The following is a 20,754-nucleotide window of genomic DNA, read 5'->3' as shown; positions in this document are numbered from 1 at the left end:
TTATTTCCCAGCTCCACTAATATCGTTTAACTGGGTGATCCTGCATGAATACTCCCTCTAGGCACTGCTGGGATTTTTCCCCCAACAAACCCACCAGCTCTCCTCCTGTTTTGCTTCCTGTTCTATCCTTCCTGTAGTATCTGTCTCCGGAACATTGAGCTGCTGCTCCTGTTGCTCCCTCAGCTGTGTTTCTGTAATATCTATGGTATCCCAATCCCATGTTCCCATCCATGCTCTGGGTTCATCTGCCTTATCTGTCTGGCCCTTTGCATTGAAATAACGTCGGTTTAATCCACCAGTTTTCCCTAATTGTCTGCTATGTTCTTGCCTGTTTTGTCTCCTTATATTCCTCTCTTTAACATTTGTACCAGCCTCAACTTTCTTTCTGGCCTTACAACTCTTTGGGTTCACACAGACCTGCCAGACAAGTTGAAATCCTCTCGAGCAGCTCCAGCAACGTTCCCCATCAGGAACGTTCCCAGTTCAGGTGTATTCTCCACCCTGTCTACCTGTGCTGACACCTTCAGACATCCAGGGACTTGCCCACCGAGGTCCCTGTATTCCTCAGTACTCCAGAAGGACCGACAATTCATGATGTATATCATTCGTTTCTTAGACTTCCCACAGTGCATTACCTCACAGTGATCAGAAGTAAACTCTGTCTCACATTACTCTGCTCAGTTTATCATCTGATCGATATCAGACTGCAGCCTGAGTCCATCCCCCTCACTATGGACAACACCCTCACCTTTCATGTTATCTGCAAACCTACTCATGTTACCTTCTGCTTTCACATCCGAGTGATTAATGTCTATAATGAACAGCAATGACTCCTGCACAGATCCCTGTGGTACACCCGCTGGACAAAAGCTTTCAATCACAAAACCAACCCTCCACCAATTGCGGACCCAATTCACCAACTTACCTTGGATCCCATCGGATCTTCCCTTTTGGACCAGCCTTCCGTGTGGGACCTCGTCAAAGACCTTAATGAACTCCATATAAACCACATCATCTGCACTGCCCTCATCAATATCAGAGGACAGTCGTCTAGCAAATCCATACAGACAAACCCTAATGAAATTGCGGGGTTTTTTTTTGGCGAATGCCTTGTATCGGTGTTCTTCTTCCTCTTTTTGCAGTTCTGATGTACTGCAGCGTGTTGTGGCCCTTTTGAACAGTGTCTTGATGCAACTTCTTTTGTGTGTGTTGGGGTGGTTGCTTTCGTAGTTCAGGACTTGGTCTGTGTGTGTGTCTTTCCTGTAAACCTTTGTGGTGAATTATCCATTCGGTGTTCTCTGCACCATCACGTCTAGGAATGGGAGTTGGTTGTCCTTTTCTTCCTCTCTAGTGAATCGGATTCCTGTGGGTGTGGCGTTGATGAGCCGGTGTGTGTTCTCTATTTCTGTGTTTTTAATTATTACAAAGGTGTCATCTACATATCTGACCCAGAGTTTGGGTTGAATTTGCGGTAAGACTGTTTGTTCTAACCTTTGCATTTCTGCTTCTGCTATGAGTCCAGAGATGGGTGAGCCCATGGGTGTGCCGTTGATTTGTTCATATATTTGGTTGTTGAATGTGAAGTGTGTTGTGAGGCACAGGTCTAGTAGTTTGAGTATGCCGTCTTTGTTGATAGGTTCAACGTCCTGTTGTCTGTTCTGTATGTCCAGCAAATTGGCTATTGTTTCTCTGGCTAGGGTTTTGTCGATAGAGGTGAACAGTGCCGTTATATCGAATGAGACCATAGTTTCTTCCTTGTCTATGTGTATATTTCTGATGATGTCCAAGAATTTCTGTGTTGACTGTACAGAGTGTCTGGATCCACTGATCAGGTGTTTCAGTTTCTGCTGAAGTTCTTTAGCCAGTTTGTGTGATGGTGTCCCTGGTAGTGATACTATGGGTCTGAGTGGGATGGCTGGTTTGTGCACTTTAGGTAGTCCATAGATTCTGAGGGTGTTCTTACTTTCAGGTTTCATTCTCTGTAGGTCAAACCTGGTTATCTGTCCTTTTTTTTGTAGGTTTCTGAGTGTGTTGTTTTTCCTATTGGTGAGCTGTGGCGTGAGGTCAAACTCCACGCAATTTCATCCACAGATGCCTCAGGGAAAGACAACAGAGTGAAGACATGTCATGACCCAAAGGACTAGCCACACTACCATACATCAAGAACATTTCGGAACTGACAGCCAGACTACTGCGACCACTCAGACTCATAACAGCACACAAACCAACAGCCACTCTCCAACAACAACTCACCAGAACGAAGGACCTGATACCCAGCATGAGCAAAACCAACGTAGTGTACAAAATCCCATGCAAGGATTGCACAAAACACTACATAGGACAAACAGGAAGACAGCTAACGATCCGCATCCATGAACACCAACTAGACACGAAACGACACGACCAGCTATCCTTAGTAGCCACACACGCAGATGACAAGCAACGTGAGTTCGACTGGGACAACACTACTATTATAGGACAAGCTAAACAACAGAACAGCCAGGGAATTGCTGGAAGCATGGCACTCATCCACAGATTCAATCAATAAGCACATTGACCTGGATCCAATATGCCGGCCACTGCAGCGGACAGCTGGAACTAACAACCGGAAGCGGCAGATACAAACCACTATAAATGCCGGAGGAAACATCACAGAAGCGCTTCACAGGAGGCTCCCAAACACTGAGGATGTCACCGAGACAGGGGACGAAACGTCTGCAACACAAATTCCCAGCTCGGTGAACAGAACCACAACAACGAGCACCCGTGCTACAAATCTTCTCACAAACGTTGAAGCCCTTTAGACTCTACAAAGCTCCGTCATGAACAAGCCACCATCTCTCTATTTCCTTTGCCTTCTTCAGTGTCTGCAACTCTCGCTGTATCTTCCAGTAACGTTCTTTATTAATGCAGGTCTGCCTAGCTCCCCAGATAACCTGTTTCATCCCCTACAGCTCCTCAATCACTGTAACACCCTCTGCTCTGTCTCATTGACCTCTTCCCCACTGTCGTCCAGGCACAACAGCGATCCTGTAAGAGAGCAGTGCGGATTGTGATGTTATAAATCTCAGCTGAGGCTTGAAGCCTACCATTACCTGGGAGTCACAAGGGGAGAGAACCTGAGAGAGTACAGCACAAAGCGGGAAAATATAAATCAGCAGCGAGGGTCAAGGCCGACTGGGACTTGGATTTGGATGAAAAGCAGAGCAGGAGGCTCGAAATCAGCACCGAGTCACAGAGAGAGTGACCGTGTGAGGGAGCAACTTGGAGCAGGGGCTTGAGGCTGACTCACACCTGGAAGAATGTAAATCAGTACTGAGGATCTAGGCCCAGTTGTACCTGGGAGTCAGAGAGACGGTGACCCTGTGAGGGAGCAGACTGGAGTGAGAGCTGGACGATTACACGTCCGAGGAGACACATCACTGTGTGTGCACGTGTCCCTCCATTGTTCTCTCTGTGTGTGTGTGTGTGTGTGTGTGTGTGTGTCCCCTTCCCTCGCTGTGTGTGAGCATGTCCCTCCCTCACTGTGTGTGTGAGCGTGTCCCTCCCTCAATATGTGTGTGTTTGTGTGTGCATATGTCTGCGTGTTTCCCTCCCTCACTTTGTGTGTGTGTGTCCCCTCGCTGTGAGTGTGTGTGTGTCCCTCCCTCGCTGTGTGTGTGTGTGTCGCTCCCTTGCTGTGTGTGTGTGTGTGTGTCCCTCCCTCGCTGTGTGTGTGTGTGTGTGTGTGTGTTTGTGTCCCTCCCTCGCTCTGTGTGTGTGTGTGTGTGTGTGTGTCCCTCCCTCGCTGTGTGTGTGTGTTTGTGTGTGTGTCCCTCCCTCGCTGTGTGTGTGTGTGTGTGTGTGTGTGTGTGTGTGTGTGTGTGTGTGTGTGTGTCCCTCCCTCACTGTGTGTACGTGCGTGTGTGTGTGAGTGTGGCCCTCCCTTGCTGTGTGTGCATGTGTCTCCTCCTCGCTGTTTGTACGCGTGTCCCTCCCTCGCTGTGTGTGTGTGTATGCGTGTGTCCCTCCCTTGCTGTGTGCGTGTGTCCCTCTCTCGCTGTGTGTGTACGTCCCTCCCTCGCTCTGTGTGTGTGCATGTCCTTCCCTCCCTCGCTCCGTGTGTGTGTGTGTGTGTGTCCCTCCCTCACTGTGTGTGCGTGCGTGTGTGTGTGTGTGTGTGGCCCTCCCTTGCTGTGTGTGCATGTGTCTCCTCCTCGCTGTTTGTGCGCGTGTCCCTCCCTCGCTGTGTGTGTGTGTATGCGTGTGTCCCTCCCTTGCTGTGTGCGTGTGTCCCTCTCTCGCTGTGTGTGTACGTCCCTCCCTCGCTCTGTGTGTGTGCATGTCCTTCCCTCCCTCGCTCTGTGTGTGTGTGTGTGTGTGTGTGTGTTTCACTCCCTTGCTGTTTGTGTGTCCCTCGCTCGCTGTGTGTGCGTGTCCCTCTCACGCTGTGTGAGTGTGTCCCACCCTTGCCGTGTCTGTGTGTCCCTCTCGTTGTGTGTGTGTGTGCCCCCTCTCAATTTCTGTGCACATGCCCTCCCCTTGACATGTGTGTGTCCTTTCATTCTCTGTATATGTGTGTGTGTGTGTGTGTGTGTGTGTGTGTGTGTGTGTGTCCCTCCCTCGCTCTGTGTGTGTGTGTTTGTGTGTGTATCCCTCCCACGCTGTGTGTCTGCGGATAACCCGCTCACTGTGTTTGTATGTAGCTCCCTCACTGTGTGTGCACTTGTCCGTCCCTCCTCTGTGTTTATGTGTGCGTGTGGGTGTGCATATCCCTCCATCGCTTTGCGTGTGTGTCCGTCCCTTGTGTGCATGTGTGCGTGTGCATGTCCCTCCCTTGCTCTGTGTTTGTGTGGTGTATATATGTGTGCATGTCACTCCGTCGATTTGCATGTATGTGTCCATCCCTTGTGTGTGTGTGTGTGTGTATGTGACCAGCTTGCTGAGTGCGTGTGTCCCACCCTTGCCATGTCTGTGTGTCCTCTCTCGCTGTGTGTGTGTGCCCCCTCTCAATTTCTGTGCACATGCCCTCCCACTCGACGTGTGTGTGTGTCCCTTCCTTCGCTGTATGTGTGTGTGTGTCTTTCCCTCGCTCTGTGTGTGTGCATGTCCCTCCCTTGCTGTGTGTGTGCGTGTGTGCGTGTGTGTGTCCCTCCCTTGCTTTGCGTGTGTGTCCATCCCTTGTGTTTGTGTGAGCGTGTGTGCATGTGCCTCCCTTGCTCTGTGTGTGTGTATGTATGTGTGCGTGCCCCTCCCTCGCTTTGCACGTGCGTGTCCATCCCCTATGTGTGTGACCACCTTGCTGAGTGTGTGTGTCCCACCCTTGCCGTGTCTGTGTGCGTCCCCTCTCGCTGTGTGTGTGTCCCCCCTCTCAATTTCTGTGCACATGCCCGCCCCCTCGACATGTGTGTGATTGTCCCTACTTCGCGATGTGTCCATGTCCCTCCGTTGGAGTGTATGTGCGTGTCCCTCCCTCACTGTGTGTCTGCATGTCTCTTCCTCGTTGTGTGTGCGTATCCCTTTCTTGCTGTTTGTGTGCGTGTCCCTCCCTCTGTGTGTTTGTGTTTGTGTGTCTTCGCTGCGTGTCTGTGCGTGTCCCTCCCTCGCTGTGTGTGTGTGTGTGTGTGTGTGTGTGTGTGTGCGCGTGTCCTCCTCGCTGTGTGTGTGTGTGTCCCTCCCTCGCTGGGCGTGTGTGTGTTCCTCCCTCGATTTGCGTATGTCTCTGCGGGTATCCCCCTCACTGTGTGTGCGTGCATGTCCTTCCCTCGCTGTGTGCCTGCGTGTAACCCCCTCACTCTGTGTGTGTGTGCATGTCCTTCCCTCGCTGTGTGTCTGCGTGTATCCCCCTCGCTGTGTGTGTGTGTGCATGTCCTTCCCTCGCTGTGTGTCTGCGTGTATCCCCCTCACTGTGTGTGTGTGTGCATGTCCTTCCCTCGCTGTTTGTCTGTGGGTATCCCCCTCACTGTGTGTGTGTTTGTGTGCATGTCCTTCCCTCGCTGTGTGTCTGCGTGTATCCCCCTCACTCTGTGTGTGCGTGCATGTCCTTCCCTCGCTGTGTGCCTGCGTGTAACCCCCTCACTTTGTGTGTGTGCATGTCCTTCCCTCACTGTGTGTCTGCGTGTATCCCCCTTGCTGTGTGTCTGCGTGTATCCCCCTCACTGTGTGTGTGTGTGCATGTCCTTCCCTCGCTGTGTGTCTGCGTGTATCTCCCTTGCTGTGTGTCTGCGTGTATCCCCCTCACTGTGCGTGTGCGCATGTCCTTCCCTCGCTGTGTGTCTGCGGGTATCTCCCTCACTGTGTGTGTTTGCGTGTCGCTCCCTTGCTGTGAGTGTGAGTGTGTGTGTGTGTGTCCAAAATTTGCACCATCAGTGGATTGGCCATCATAAATTGACTGTGGTATTCAGGAATGTGTGGTTTAAGTAAGTTCACCACGAGAAATGCAGGGTTTAATGTATAGGTAGAGGGGTGGGTCTGGGTAGGATGCTCTTCAGAGTTTTGGAATGGACTGGTTGGGCCGAATGGCCTGGTTGCACACGATGTCTAATCTATTCAGGTTATTGTCCAGCTCTGTCAAACATCACCGTCTCTTACACCTTGCCTTATCCCAATATTCTCCTTAACACTGTAATCTCCTCCAGACTCTAAAACATTCCTTGCCTATGTAACCTTCTCCAGTCCTGACAAAGATCGATATGTCTGTCACCTCTTTCTGCTTTTAGAACCCTCACTATAACTATTACCATTTGGTACAGCACTCCCAATCATTGTTCCCTCTTGAAACTCCCATAAACATTTGTATCTTTGAAAACTCATCTGGACTGTCTCAATTTCCCTTTGACAGTTACGTGCTGAGACCTGCTCTATTTCAGTGAAGTAATTAAGTCTTGGCAACACTCACTGTTATAATCTCCCTCCAGCCTTACAGCACTGAGGATCTGTAGAAGGTCTTTTCACCCCGACAGCCATCTCTGTGTCTGTAATCTCCTCCACTCCCCATAATACATTCTCTCTGAGCTCCTCTGTAGTCCACTAAACTCTCCCTAACACTGTCTGTATCAGTGTAACCTTCTCCAAAAAACAACCTTCCCTATCTGTGTAAATCCCTACACCAGTCCCTATCCCTCTCAGCTCCGTCTAACAATACAACCCTCCATGTCTGTGTATTCACCTTCAGTCCCTACTCACCTCCCTATCTGTGTAACCTTCTCCATGCATTTTTGCTTCAGTCTCTTCAACTGTCCCTGTCAGTGTAACCTCTTCCAGACGCGAAAACTCTCCTCTTTTTGACTTACTCAGACCACACAACCCTCACTATCTATAACCTACTCCTGTCTGAGAAACCTACCTCTGCAAATTGCTCCAATTCTCCATAAGCTCCTGCAGCTCTTACATCCCTCCCTATCGACCAAATCTCTTCCAGTCCCTAAACACCAACAGTCTGTGGAGACCCGACCACCATCCCTATCAGTGTAATCCTCTCAGGTTTCTGCAGTAATCCTGATCTGTCGAACTCACTCCATGCCTGTTCCTCTCCCAATCCAGTCCCTACAAAACCCACTATCTATTTAACACCCTCCTGTCACTATCACCCCCATGTCAATGTAAGCGCCTCCTGTGTTTCTCCACCATCTACCCATCTCCATAACCTTGTCCAGCTCTTACACCACTATCTGTTTAAACGTCACCTTCCTCTACAACTTCCTCCTGTTTGCGCTATGCTCCCTTATCTGTGAAACTGTGTCTGACCAAAATTGTTATCCCAGTGTCTGAAAAGAAATCCAGATTCCACAGCCTCCATAACCCCCAGAACCTAAGCCTTCCTATGTCTACAAACATCTTCAGTCACGACTCCCCTGAATATCTCTGTTTGTTCTTCCAGTAGATACAAATATCTTTATCTCTGTAATCTGCTCAGCTCCCTAAAACACTCCCTGCCTGTGATCCAGCCCTGTCCTACAAACATCCTTATCCCTGTAAACTTCTCTATCCCTCCCAACATTCCCATCTCCATGAACCTGTCAGCCCTACAGCTCTCCACATTTCTGTAACCTCCTGTGGGTCTATGGTCCTCCCACCCTGTGAAACTACCTTTCATCCCCATATTCCTCCCAATCTGGGTCCTCTGCTCCAGATCAGGCCGTTGCTGTCTCTGTAAACACCTCCACTCCTGACAACTCTTCCCATTTGTGTAACCTCGTTCAGACCCCATACTCTCCAGCTTCCTGAATCCTCTTCCTGCATTGCAACCAAAACCACATGTTTCTGTAATATCCACCAGTGCTTACACCTTCCCCAACTCAGGAACCACTTACAGTCCTAACAAAGCACCTAAACTGCGAACCCTCTCATTTCCCTACAATCCTCCCCAACTCCCTCCCTCCTGAAATGCCTTCATCACCATGAAACCACAAAATTACTGAAGCCTACTTTTGGCATTGCAATCCTCCGAATGTCTGCGAAATCCTCCTGTCCTGATATCCATCCCTATCTCTGTAACCCCCACCACCCTCCAGTGTCCTTCTGGGGAACATGGCAGAGGAGGGAAGATGTGTAAAGTCCAAGCCATGTTACGGAGGTAGAATTCTGGGAATTTCAGATTTGGTCAAATGTCTGTGGTGTGAAGATTATTGGCGAGGACTCTAAAGACAGGATTTATGACGACTTGGAAAACGAGAGTTAAATTAGCCAGTCAGTTATGGGTTTGTGTGGAGTCAGGTCATGCCTCACAAACCTTATTGAATTCTTTGAGGATATGGCAGAATATGTTGATGGCTCATTCAGAAAAGAAGGAAAATTGGGATACAGGGAAATCTGTCTGTCTGGATACAGGATTGGATGGCCCAGAGAAGACAGAGGGTGGCAGCAGATGGACAGTATTGAGCCTGGAGCTCAGTGACCAGTGGTGTTCTGTAACAATTGGCACTGGGACTCTGCTCTCTGTGATTTGTGTAAATGATTTGGATGTGGATGTTGGAGAGTAGGTTAGTAAGTTTGCCAATAACATGAAGGTTGGTGGAGTGGTGGGGATTGTGGAGGGCTGTTGTAGGTTGCAATGGGACATTGACAGGACGCAGAGCTGGGCTGGAATTGGCAAATGGAGTCCAATCCGGAAAAGTGTGAAGTGATTCATTTTGGAAGTTCGAATTTGAATACAGAATACAGGGTGAAAGGCAGCATACTTGGCAGTGTGGAGGAACAGAGATCATGGGGTCGGTGTCCATAGATCCCTCAAAATCGCCACGCACGTTTGAAGGGTTGTAAAAAAGGCATATGTTGTGTTGGCTCCTCTTAGAAGGGGATTGACTGTAAGAGCCGTGAGGTTTTCCTGCATCTTTATAACGTCCTGGTGAGACCACACTTGGAATATTGTGTTCAGTTCTGGTCCCCTATTTACAGGAAGTCTGTGCACGTTTTAGAGAGTGTACACAGGAGATTTACCAAGATGCTGCCTGTAATGGAGAGCAGTTCTTACGAAAAAAGGTTGAGGGAGCTAAGGCTTTTTTCATTGGACTGAAGAAGGGGGCGGGGCGACTTTGTGGAGGTGAACAAGATGATGAGAGGCACAGAGTGAGTGAATAGTCTGAGACGTTTCCTCCTGTGGCATAAATGGTTATTACAAGGCGGCATAATTTTAAGGTGAATGGAGGATGGATAAGAGCATAGAGAATGGTAGGTGGTTGGATGGACTGCCAATGGTGGTAGTAAAATTACTTTCGGGACATTTAATAGAATCTTGGACAGATACACGGATAATAGTAAAATGAAGGGTATGTAGTTTACTTTGATCTTACAGTTGGACAAAGAGTTGGCATGAAATCATGGCCGAAGGGTCTTGGGCTGAACTGTTCTGCGTTCTGTGTTCAGTCTGGTAAACTGGGTAATATGCTCAGATCAGTGGAAGAAGGATATGGCATTCAGGAGGAGCTAGTGAACTGGTACAAAATTTGCTTGTTGGTTGTAGAAAGAGGGTGGTGGGAGACATGTTGTTTTTCTGACTGGAGGCATGTGACCAGCGGTAGAGTGGGTCCACTGTTGTTTGTCATTTGGATAAATGGTTTGGATGGAAACATTGGTTTCCTGGTCAGTAATTGTTTTGGGTGACACTGAAATTGGTGGTAAAGTGGACAGTGAAGAAGGTTATCTATGATACAACAGGATAAACAGTATTGCTGGGATAGTGGGCTGAAGAATAGCAGATGGAGTTTAATTAGATAAAGCTGGGGTGTTCCATTTTGGTGAAACAAACCAGGGTGGGGCCTGTGCAGTTAATGTTCGGGCCCTGTGTAGTGTTTTCAGTCAGAGACCCAGGGATGCAGGTATACAGTTCTTTGAATGTGGTGTCACAGGTAGACAGGCTGGTGAAGCAGGTGTTTGGGATGGTTACCTTCATTCAGGAGAGCATTTTTAGTAAGAGTTGGGATGTCATGTTGTGGCTGTAAAAGGCATTGGTGGGGCCACCATTAAAACATTGTTGATCAGTAGGAAGAACTCATCTAGTTCACTAACCTCCTTTCGGGAAGGACATCAGATTTTCTAACCTGGTCTGGCCGACATGTGACTCCAGACCCACAGCAATATGGCTGACTCTGAGCTACCCTCTGGGTAATTAGCAGAGGGGTCAAAGAACGTTGTTCCAGGCAGTGACACCCACATCCCATGAATGAATATATAAAAATACCTATGTCCCTGCGTACCTCTGCAAACACCTTCAGCTGCAGCAATCCGTCCTGGCTTTGTAACACCCTGACCACTCTCTGTAACACTCTCACCACCTCCAGCACCTTCACCTCTCCCTGTTCCTATTGTGTCAATGAACCCTGACCGTTGCTCCCCTTCCCGCAGCCCTCCTGCAAGCAGACCCATTGGAATCCATTAACATTTACTCCTAAATCACTCGATCACTTCAGGATTTTAAGTACTCATTGGTGATCTTCTCAGCTTCATAATCTAGTATGATCCCTTTTGTCCTGAGTGCGGGACCAGTGGGAATTTCTTGCTGAGGTTTTTACTGTTTCAATGGAATGTCCTTTTGTTGAGTATTTTGCGTTGTCAAATGTTTTCCACTGTTCATTAACAGGCACATATTTCAGTCTGTTTAGCCTATTTACCTTGGTCAGTTCTCCTCTCAACTTCATGTCATTGGTTATTTTTGTTTCTAGTTGTAGCTTGTCCTTTCTGTGATTCACTTTAAAACTTTATATTTCTTTAAATTGCACTTTATCACAATTTCCCAGAGGATCTCTCCAGGTGACATTACTCATTCACTAAGTTTCATTACATGGTCCCTCTGCGATAGTTATGTCCCTTAACAGTTGCACAATGTGTTTTTCAAAGAAACACTGAAAAAAAATTAACCGAACTCCTCTTCCAATATCAAGGTTGACCGTGTGATTGTCCCAGATTATACAAATAATAAAGTTTTCCAAAATTATCACAATACCTTTGTTAAAAAATTCCAATGAGTTCCTGATTAATGCAGTGACGAGCCATGAAATGCTGTTCGGTGGCTAAAACTATTCTGCTGCTTGAGTCCTTGGCAAGTAGTAGCCAGAATTTATATTCAGACTGACTCTACTTCATGATCTGAGGCTAAATGATTTCTCTGTAATGCCTTTGTTATCCATTATTGTTAGCGTTGCCCATTTTGCCTGAGTTTGCACAAGATGACGAACCACTGAATATTTTTGTTCACCCTGTATCCATGTCTCCCTGGTGTCGAAATCTCTTTTATCGCTGTGTCACAAATCCGTCGACCTTATTGCAGCAACGTTGTCCATTCAAAAAAAAAACATAAGATACTCTCTTCCACAATTTTCTGTCACAAATCTATTTGCTGATGTACAGTTTTAGTTAAACTCTGTCCCATCCTGTTCCGAATGCTTGTCTTCAGCCATATTCCCATGCTGTTCCATTGCTTCACCTTTTCCCTTTGGATTTGGAAAGCTCCTTTCACCTGCATCCTCTCTGTCAGTTTAATGCCCTGTCCATAAACCTACCGACATGATTGGCCAGGACACTGCTCCCAGCACAGTTCCAGGGGGACCATCCTAATAGTTTTTTTTAAATCAGGTATAGGATGTGTGAGTCTCTGGCTGACCAGCCTTTCTTGCCCAGCCCTAGAAGCCCTTGAGCTGAGTAACGTGCTTGGCCATTGCAGAGGGTCATTGAGAGGCAAACCCTTTGCTGTGGGGATGTAGTGCAGACCACGTGAGGATGGGCAGATGTCCTTCTCTAAAGGACAAATGTTTGGATTTGTTTTACATCAGTAATGGTTTCATACTTATTTGTGAATTGTTAATTCTTATTTTTAAAATTATTGATTTCAAATGTCTCCTTTTCAGATGGCGGGACTCAATCCTGCCTCCCCTGAACATTAGCTGAGGTTTTGGTTACATTCTCTCGCAATAATACCTCTAGGCCATTACTTCACCTGCTCACTGGGTGCTCATCCCTGAGCACTGATACCAGGGCATCATGAAGCTAAACCCATTCTTCCAACACAATTGTGTGATCCTGACATCTTCCAGCAATCTGGGACTATTTCTTAATATCGCTCCATTCTCCAGATCTCTGTGGGACTCAGTGCCATTCTCCATGTGCAACCCTCACTGCATCTGTTTAATTTCCCATTCTGTCTATTTCTCTGTCTCCTGTAGGTACTCAGGAAAGTCCTGACTCAATAGTCTTCCCAGCTGCTGGGTGGATCGTCCATTACCTCATTGAACACAGTTGGTCCGCCAGAGAGAGACAAAGGGAAAGGAGATCTGGAGCCTTCAATAAATCCTGTAGTGAAGTAAGGTCTCCCAAAGTGCACAGAGCAAAGAACAGTGAGAGTGCTCCAAACATCTGTTAACACAACATGACATAGATACAGTGCTGGAGGGGAGCACAGTACACACACGCACACCCTGGTGCTGGAAAAGCACGGTAGGTCAGGCAGCATCCGAGGAGCAGCCTGATCGATATTTCGGGCAAAAGCCCTTCCTCAGGAACAGAGGCCGGGAGCCTGCAGAGTGGGGAGATAAATGAGAGAGGGGTGGGGATGGGGAGAAAGTAGCATAGAGTACAATAGGTGAATCGGATGGGGAAGGAGGTGATAGGTCAGAGTGGAGGATGGGGGAAGGTAGCAAAGAGTACAATGGGTGAATGGGGGTGGGGATGGGGGTGATCGGTCAGAGAGGAGGGTGGAATGGATAGGTGGGACGGGAGATAGGCCATTACGACAGGTCATGAGGGCGGTGCTGAGCTGGAAGGCTGGAGGCGGGGTGAGATGGGGGAAGGGGAAACGAGGAAACTGGTGAAGTCCATATTGATGCCCTGGGGTTGAAGTGTTCCGAGGCGGAAGGTGAGACGTTCTTCCTCCAGGCGTCGGGTGGTGAGGAAGTGGCGGTGGAGGAAGCCCAGGATCTGCATGTCCTCGGCAGAGTGGGAGGGGGAGTTGAAATGTTGGCTCACAGGGCGGTGGGGTTGATTGGTGCGGGTGTACCAGAGATGTTCCCTAATGTGCTCTGCTAGGAGGTGTCCAGTCTCCCCAATATAGAGGAGACCGCATCGGGAGCAACAGATACAATAAATGATATTGGTGGATGTGCATGTAAAGCTTTGGATGTGGAAGGCTCCTTTGGGGCCTTGGATGGTGGTGAGGGAGGAGGTGTGGGCACAGGTTTAGCAATTCCTGCAGTGGCAGGAGAAGGTGCCAGGAAGGGAGGGTGGGTTTTTGGGGGGCATGGAACTGACCAGTTAGTCACGGAGGGAAAGTGGAGAGGGGTGGGGAGGGAAAATATCCCTGGTGGTGGGGTCCGTTTGGAGGTGGAGGAAATGGCGGTGGATAATTTGGTTTATACGAAGGTTGGTCGGGTGGAAGGTGAGCACCAGGGGCGTTCTGTCCTTGTTACAGTTGGAGGGGTGGGGTTTGAAGGTGGAGGTGCGGGATGTGGACGAGATGCGTTGGAGGGCATCTGTTACCACGTGGGGAGGGAAATTCCGATCTCGAAAGAAGGAGGCTATCTGATGTGTTCTGTGGTGGAACTGGCCCATCTGGGAGCAGGTACAGCAGAGGCGGAGGAATTGGGAATAGGGGTTGGGAATTTTGCAGGCGGTAGGGTGGGAAGATGTGTAATCTAGGTAGCTGTGGGAGTCGGTAGGTTTGTAAAAAATGTTGGTGAAAGTTGGTTGTCATTAATGGGGATTGAGAGGCCCAGGAAGGGGAGGGAGGTATTAGAGATGGTCCAGATAAATTTAAGGTCAGAGTGGAATGTGTTGGTGAAGTTGATGAATTGCTCAAACTCCTCGAGGGAGCACGAGGTGGTGCCAATGCAGTCATCAATGTTGCGGAGGAAGACGTGGGGAGTGGTGCCATTGTCACTACGGAAGATGGACTGTTCTACGTAGCTAACAAAGAGACAGGCAGACCTGGGGCCCATACGGGTGCCCATGGCTACCCCTTTGGTCTGGAGGATGTGGGAGGATTTGAAGGAAAAATTGTTAAGGGTGAGGACAAGTTCAGCCAAACGAATGAGAGTATCGGTGGAAGGGTACTGTTGTGGACGTCGGGAGAGGAAGAAACGGAGGGCTTGGAGGTCATGGTGGATGGAGGTGTAGAGGGATTGGATATCCCTCATTGTGAAGATGAGGCGTTGGGGGCTGGGGAAACGGAAGTCTTGGAGGAGGTGGAGGGTGTGAGTGGTGTCTCGAATGAATGTGGGTAGTTCCTGGACTGGGGGGACAGGACAATGTTGAGGTAGGCAGTCATGAGTTTGGTGGGGTAGGAGCATGCTGAGACAATGGGTCGGCCAGGGTGGTCAGGCTTGTGGATCTTGGGAAGGAGGTAGAACCGGGCAGTGGGGGATCCCGGACAATGAGGTTGGAAGCTGTGGGTGGGAGATCTCCTCCTGAGGTGATGAGGTTCTGTATGCTCTGGGAGATGACGGTTTGGTGATGGGAGGTGGGTCATGGTAGAGGGGGTGGTAGGAGGAGGTGTCTTTGAATTGGCATCATGGCTTCAGCGGTGTAGAGGTCAGTGCACCAGACTACCACTGCACCCCCTCTATCTGCTGGTTTGATGGTGAGGTCGGTATTGGAGCAGAGGAAGTGGAGGGCTGCACGTTGTGAGGGTGAGAGGATGGAGTAGGGGAGGGGGTAGATAGGGTGAGGCAGTTAATATCTCGGTGCAAGTTGGAAATGAAGAAATCGAAGACAGGTAATAGGCCAGCGCGGGGTGTCCAGGCGGATGGAGTGTATTGGAGGCACGCAAAGGGGTCCTCAGAAAATAGGCGGGAGTCTTCATTGTAAAAGTAAGCTCTGAGGCGGAGGTGGTGGAAGAAGTGTTCGATGTCACGGCGTGTATTAAATTAATTGATGTGTGGATGGAAGGGGATAAAGGTGAGGCCTTTGCTGAGGACTGATCATTCGTCCTCAGTGAGGGGGAGGTCAGGGGGAATGGTGAAAACACGGCAGGAATGGGAGCTGGGACCAGGCGTAGGTGTGGAGCTGGGGGAGGCGACGGAGCCTGTAACTGGAGTGGGTGTGGTGTTAGGGGGAATGGGGATCGAGTCATGAGCAGGGGTGGTGTTACCCTCAGGGTTCTGGGGGCAGGGATGGTGATGGTGGGACCTGGGGGTGGTGTCAGCAGAATGCAGCTGAGTGACATTGGTGTGGGCGGAAGTGGTGGCAAACAAAGCAGTGGGGGGGCGAGGAAGTCACTGAGTGTGTGACATCAGCGATGATGTGAGGGGCGGGAATGATGTCACTTGTGGTGTTTGCGGAATTGTGAGGGTGGCATTTACTTTATTTTAACCAATAATTTCCTGTCACAAATCTGTTTGACAATGTTGTATTTTAATTAAACTCACCCCCTTCCTGTTTCTTTCTTTTGGTCTTCATTCACATCTCGATGGTGTTCCAATAATTCAACCTTTCTCTTTGGACTTGGGAAGTTCTATTCACCTCAGACCTGTCCCCCTCCTCATCTGTGTCCATTTGTAGCACACTGCATAATGTGGTACCAGTGGGTCTAATTGCAGCCTCCGTCAGTGTCTCTCACTCTTGCATCTACTCCAGATCCTGAGCCAACAGCATTCTCCACACCAGAGGGAAGCAACTGCACAGGCCATGGATGGAGACCGGGAATTTCCAGATCTCTGTGGGACTCAGTGCCATTCTCCATGTGTACCCCTCATTGCATTAGTCTCATTTCCCATTCTGTCTACTTCTCTGTCTCCTGTAGGTATTCCTGATGTCCCTCACTCAGCAGAATTCCCAATTCCTGCCTCAGCCATCACCAAATTGAAGACAGTTGGTCAGCCAGAGAGAGATGGAGAGGTAGATCTGGAGCCTTCAGTAAATCCTGCAGCCGGTAAGATCACTCACAGTAAACAGCACAGGGAGGAGTTAGTGGACTTTAATTCAGACCCTGAGGGCATGATGTCGGAACAATGCTGGGCAAGGAACATGAGAAAATTCTCAGGCTTCATTATCACCATCTTGTCTGTAAATTCATCTGTTCCACAGAACCCTCCCTCTGTCTGTCAGTTTCTCCATTGTCTGTTTCATCGATACCACTTCCCCGATCTCTATCAGCCCCTACAATTCTGCTTATCCCTGTAAGCTCCTCATATCAGTAAAACTCTCCTAGTTCTGCCTTTGCCTTTAATCCCGGATTCTGTCACATCACTCCTTAACTGAAGAAAAACAACTCTTCAGTTCCTTAAGCCATCCTGTTCAGTGTAGTCCTTTCCAGACCTGAAAAACCTCCCTGTCTTTGTGACTTTTTTGAACTCCTACCACCTTCATGATCTCTGTGACCTTTTCCGTCACGACAACAATAAAGCTCTGTATCTTCGTAACCCCCTCCAGCTGTTAGACTCCTCCTTGTCTCTGGGCACAGTGCAGAGTGACCCTGCTTCTCTCATAAATTAGTTTCTCCATTTCTAATGATGACTATGAACTCTTTCTGTCTCTAAAACGCATTCAATCTCTGTAAACTCTGCTGGTCCCGATTGATGTAATTTCCTTCGGTTACTGCAAACCTTTATACCTTTAATCTTCTCCAGACGCGACCACACAATTTATTTCTATAACGTCTATGAGTGATAGAGTCATAGAGATGTACAGCACGGAAACAGACCCTTCGGTCGAACCCGTCCATGCCGACCAGATATTCCAACCCAATCTAGTCCCACCTGCCAGCACCCGACCCATATCCCTCCAAACCCTTCCCATTCATATACCCATCCAAATGCCTCTTAAATGTTGCAAATGTCCCAGCCTCCACCACATCCTCTGGCAGCTCGTTCCATACACGTACCACCCTCTGCGTGAAAAGGTTGCCCCTTAGGTCTCTTTTATATCTTTCCCCTCTCACCCTCAAACTATGCCTTCGAGTTCTGGACTCCCTGACACCAGGGAAAAGATTTTGTCTATTTATCCTATCCTATCCATACCCCTCATAATTTTGTAAACCTCTATAAGGTCACCCCTCAGCCTCCGAAGCTCCAGGGAAAACCGCCCCAACCTGTTCAGCCTCTCCCTGTAGCTCAAATCCTCCAATCCTGGCAACATCCTTGTAAATCTTTTGTGAACCCTTTCAAGTTTCACGACAATTCTTCTGATTGGAAGGAGACCGGAATTGCACAAAATATTCCAACAGTGGCCAAACCAGTGTCCTGTACAGCCACAACATGACCTCCCATCTCCTGTATTGAATACTCTGACCAATAAAGGAAAGCATACCAAATGCCGCCTTCACTATCCTATCTACCTGTGACTCTACTTTCAAGGAGCTATGAACTGCACTCCAAGGTCTCTTTGGTCAGCAAGACTCCCTAGGACCTTACCATTACGTGTATAAGTCCTGCTCAGACTTGCTTTCCCAAAATGCAGCACCTTGCATTTATCTGAATTAAACTCCATCTGCCAGTTCGCGCATTGTCCCCATCTGGTCCAGATCCTGTTGTAACCCTCTTCGCTGTCCACTACACCTCCAAATTTGGTGTCATCTGTCAACTTACTAACTATACCCTTTATGCTCACATCCAAATCATTTATGTAAATGACAAAAAGTAGAGGGCCCAGCACTGATCCTTGTGGCACTGCACTGGTCACAGGCCTCCAGTCTGAAAAACAACCCTCCACCGCCACTCTCTGTCTTTTACCTTTGAGCCAGTTCTGTATCCAAATGGCTACTTCTCCCTGTATTCCATGAGTTCTAACCTTGTTAATCAGCCTCCCATGGGGGACATTGTCGAATGCCTCACTGAAGTCCATATAGATCACATCTATCATCTGCCCTCCTCAATATTCTTTGTTAAATCTTCAGAAAACTCAATCAAGTTTATGAGACATGATTTCCGACGCACAAAGCCATATCGACTATTCCTAATCAGTCCTTGCCTTTCCAAATACATGTACATCTTGTCCCTCAGGATTCCCTCCAACAACTTGCCCACCGCCGAGGTCAGCCTGACCGTTCCATAGTTCCCTGGATTGTCTTTACCACCGTTCTTAAACAGTGGCACCACGTTTACCAACCTCCAGTCTTCTGGCACCTCACCTGTGACTATCGATGATACAAATATCTCAGCAAGAGGCACAGCAATCACTTCTCTAGCTTTCCACAGAGGTCTCGGGTACACCTGATCAGTTCCTGGGGATTTATTCACCTGTTACCGTTTCAAAACATCCAGGACTTCCTCCTCTCTAATCTGAACGTTTTGCAAGATGTCACCATCGATTTCCCTACAGTCTATATCTTCCATATGCTTTTCCACAGTAAATGCTGATGCAAAATATTCAATTAGTATCTCCCCCATTTTGTGCTGCTCCACACAAAGGCCGCCTTGCTGATCTCCCTAGTTACCCTTTTTTCCTTAATGTATTTGTAAAAACCCTTTGCATTCTCCTTAATTCTATTTGTTAGACCTATCTCATGTCCGTGTTTTGCCCTCCTGATTTCCCTCTTAAGTATATTCCAAATTCCTTTATACTCTTCTCAGGATTCACTCGATCTATCCTGTCTATACCTGACACATGCTTCCTGCTTTTTCTGAACCAAACACTCAATTTCTTTAGTCATACAGAATTCCCAATACTTACCAGCCTTCCCCTACACCGTGACAGGAATATACTTTCTCTGGATTCTTGTTATCTCATTTCTGAAGGCTTTCCATTTTCCAGCCGTCCCTTTAGCTGCGAATATCTGCCTCCAATCAGCTTTCAAAAGTTCTTGCCATATACCGTCAAAATTGGCCTTTCTCCAATTTAGAACATCAACTTTTAGTTCTGGTCTATCCTTTTCCATCACTATTTTAAAACAAATAGAATTATGATCGCTGGCCTCAAAGAGTTCCCCCTCTGACACCTCACTCACCTGCCCTGCCTTATTTCCTAACCTTTCCTAACCTAAAGTTTTGCACCTTCTCTAGTAGGTACATCCACATACTGAATCAGAAAATTGTCTTTTACACACTTAAGACATTCCTCTCCACCTAAACCTTTAACACTATGGCAGTCCCAATCAATGTTTGGAAAGTTAAAATCCCCTAACATACTAACCCTATTATTCTTACAGATAGCTGAGATCTCCTTTCAAGTTTGTTTGGCAATTTCCCTCTGACTATTCAGGAGTCTGTAATACAATCCCAATCAGGTGATCATCCCTTTCTTATTTCTCGGTTCCACCCAAATAACTTCCCTGGATGTATTTCTGGGAATATCATCACTCAGCACAGCTATAATGCTATCCCTTATCAAAATTGCCACTCCCTCTCCTCTCTTGCCTCCCTTTCGATACTTCCTGTAGCATTTGTATCCTGGAAGATTAAGCTGCCAGTCCTGCCCATCCCTGAGCTATGTTTCTGTAATTGCTATGAGATCCCAGTCCCATGTTCCTAACCATGCCAAGAGTTAATCTGCCTTCCCTGTTAGGCCCCTTGCATTGAAATAAATGCAGTTTAATTTATTAGTCCTACCTTGTCCCTGCCTGTCCTGACTGTTTGACTCCCTTCTGTTCTCAGCTGGACCCGTCTCAGATCAAGCTCCCAAAACCCTCCCTGTGATTGTTACCACGTCCCATCGCCGCATTCCTCCAAATCCCTGTCAAGTCCTCCCATTCCTAACACGCGCCCTGTATCTGTCACCTGTCCCAGCTTCCAAAACCATCCCTATCTCTGTAAGACACCTCCCACCCCCCTGTCCCAGTTACTACAGTCCGCTGTATCACTAAATGTCAGTAGTCACTATAATATCAGAGTAAGGTGTGAAAGCAGGAATACTGTACTGGGTTAATGATCAGTCGTGATCATATTGAATGGTGGGACTGACTCTGTGGTCAAATGGCCGATACCTGCTCTTCTTTCCTGTGCTTCTCAATAAACTTACTATCTATATAACCTCCATCAGTCCCCACAGCCCTCCCTATCTTGATTAACTCCTTCAGTCCCCACGACTCTTCCTATCTAAGTAACCTGAATCATTCCCCACAAACCTCCCGAACTCCATAACTTCCAAAAGGCCCCACGACCCTCCCTATCTCCATAATCTCATCCTGAGCCAACGACCCTCCCGTTCCGAGTAACCTCCTTCAATCCCCATGATCTTCTTAATCTGTGCAACCTCCTTCAGGCCCAAGAGTCCTGCAGATCTCTTTGGCCCCTTTCAGGCCCCATATCACTCCGTATCTCCATCATGTTCTTCAGTCACCACTGCACTCTCTGTGTCCATAATCTCATACAGTCCCTACATCACTCCCTATCTCCATAATGTTCTTCAGTCCCCACG

General features: G+C 48.1%; 1 long non-coding RNA gene across 5 annotated transcripts in view; it reads left to right on the top strand.

Moving 5' to 3' along the window:
• LOC140454077 (uncharacterized) overlaps positions 1–20,754 on the top strand; it is a 53,720-nt gene that overhangs the window by 5,373 nt on the left and 27,593 nt on the right. For 3 of the 5 annotated variants that reach the window (XR_011952613.1, XR_011952611.1, XR_011952614.1), the window contains exons 3-5: positions 2,019–3,304; positions 12,636–12,772; positions 16,205–16,333. This is a non-coding gene — a long non-coding RNA (uncharacterized lncRNA). Of the gene's footprint in view, positions 1–2,018; positions 3,305–12,635; positions 12,907–16,204; positions 16,334–20,754 lie in introns of all 5 variants that reach the window. The other 2 variants (XR_011952612.1, XR_011952615.1) reach the window with 2 other exon arrangements.

This window comes from Chiloscyllium punctatum, chromosome 28 (assembly GCF_047496795.1).
Source record: "Chiloscyllium punctatum isolate Juve2018m chromosome 28, sChiPun1.3, whole genome shotgun sequence".
In the NCBI taxonomy this organism is placed as follows: Eukaryota; Metazoa; Chordata; class Chondrichthyes; order Orectolobiformes; family Hemiscylliidae; genus Chiloscyllium; species Chiloscyllium punctatum.
Note: the sequence above shows the minus strand (reverse complement) of the source record. Positions and strands in the feature narration are given on the sequence as shown.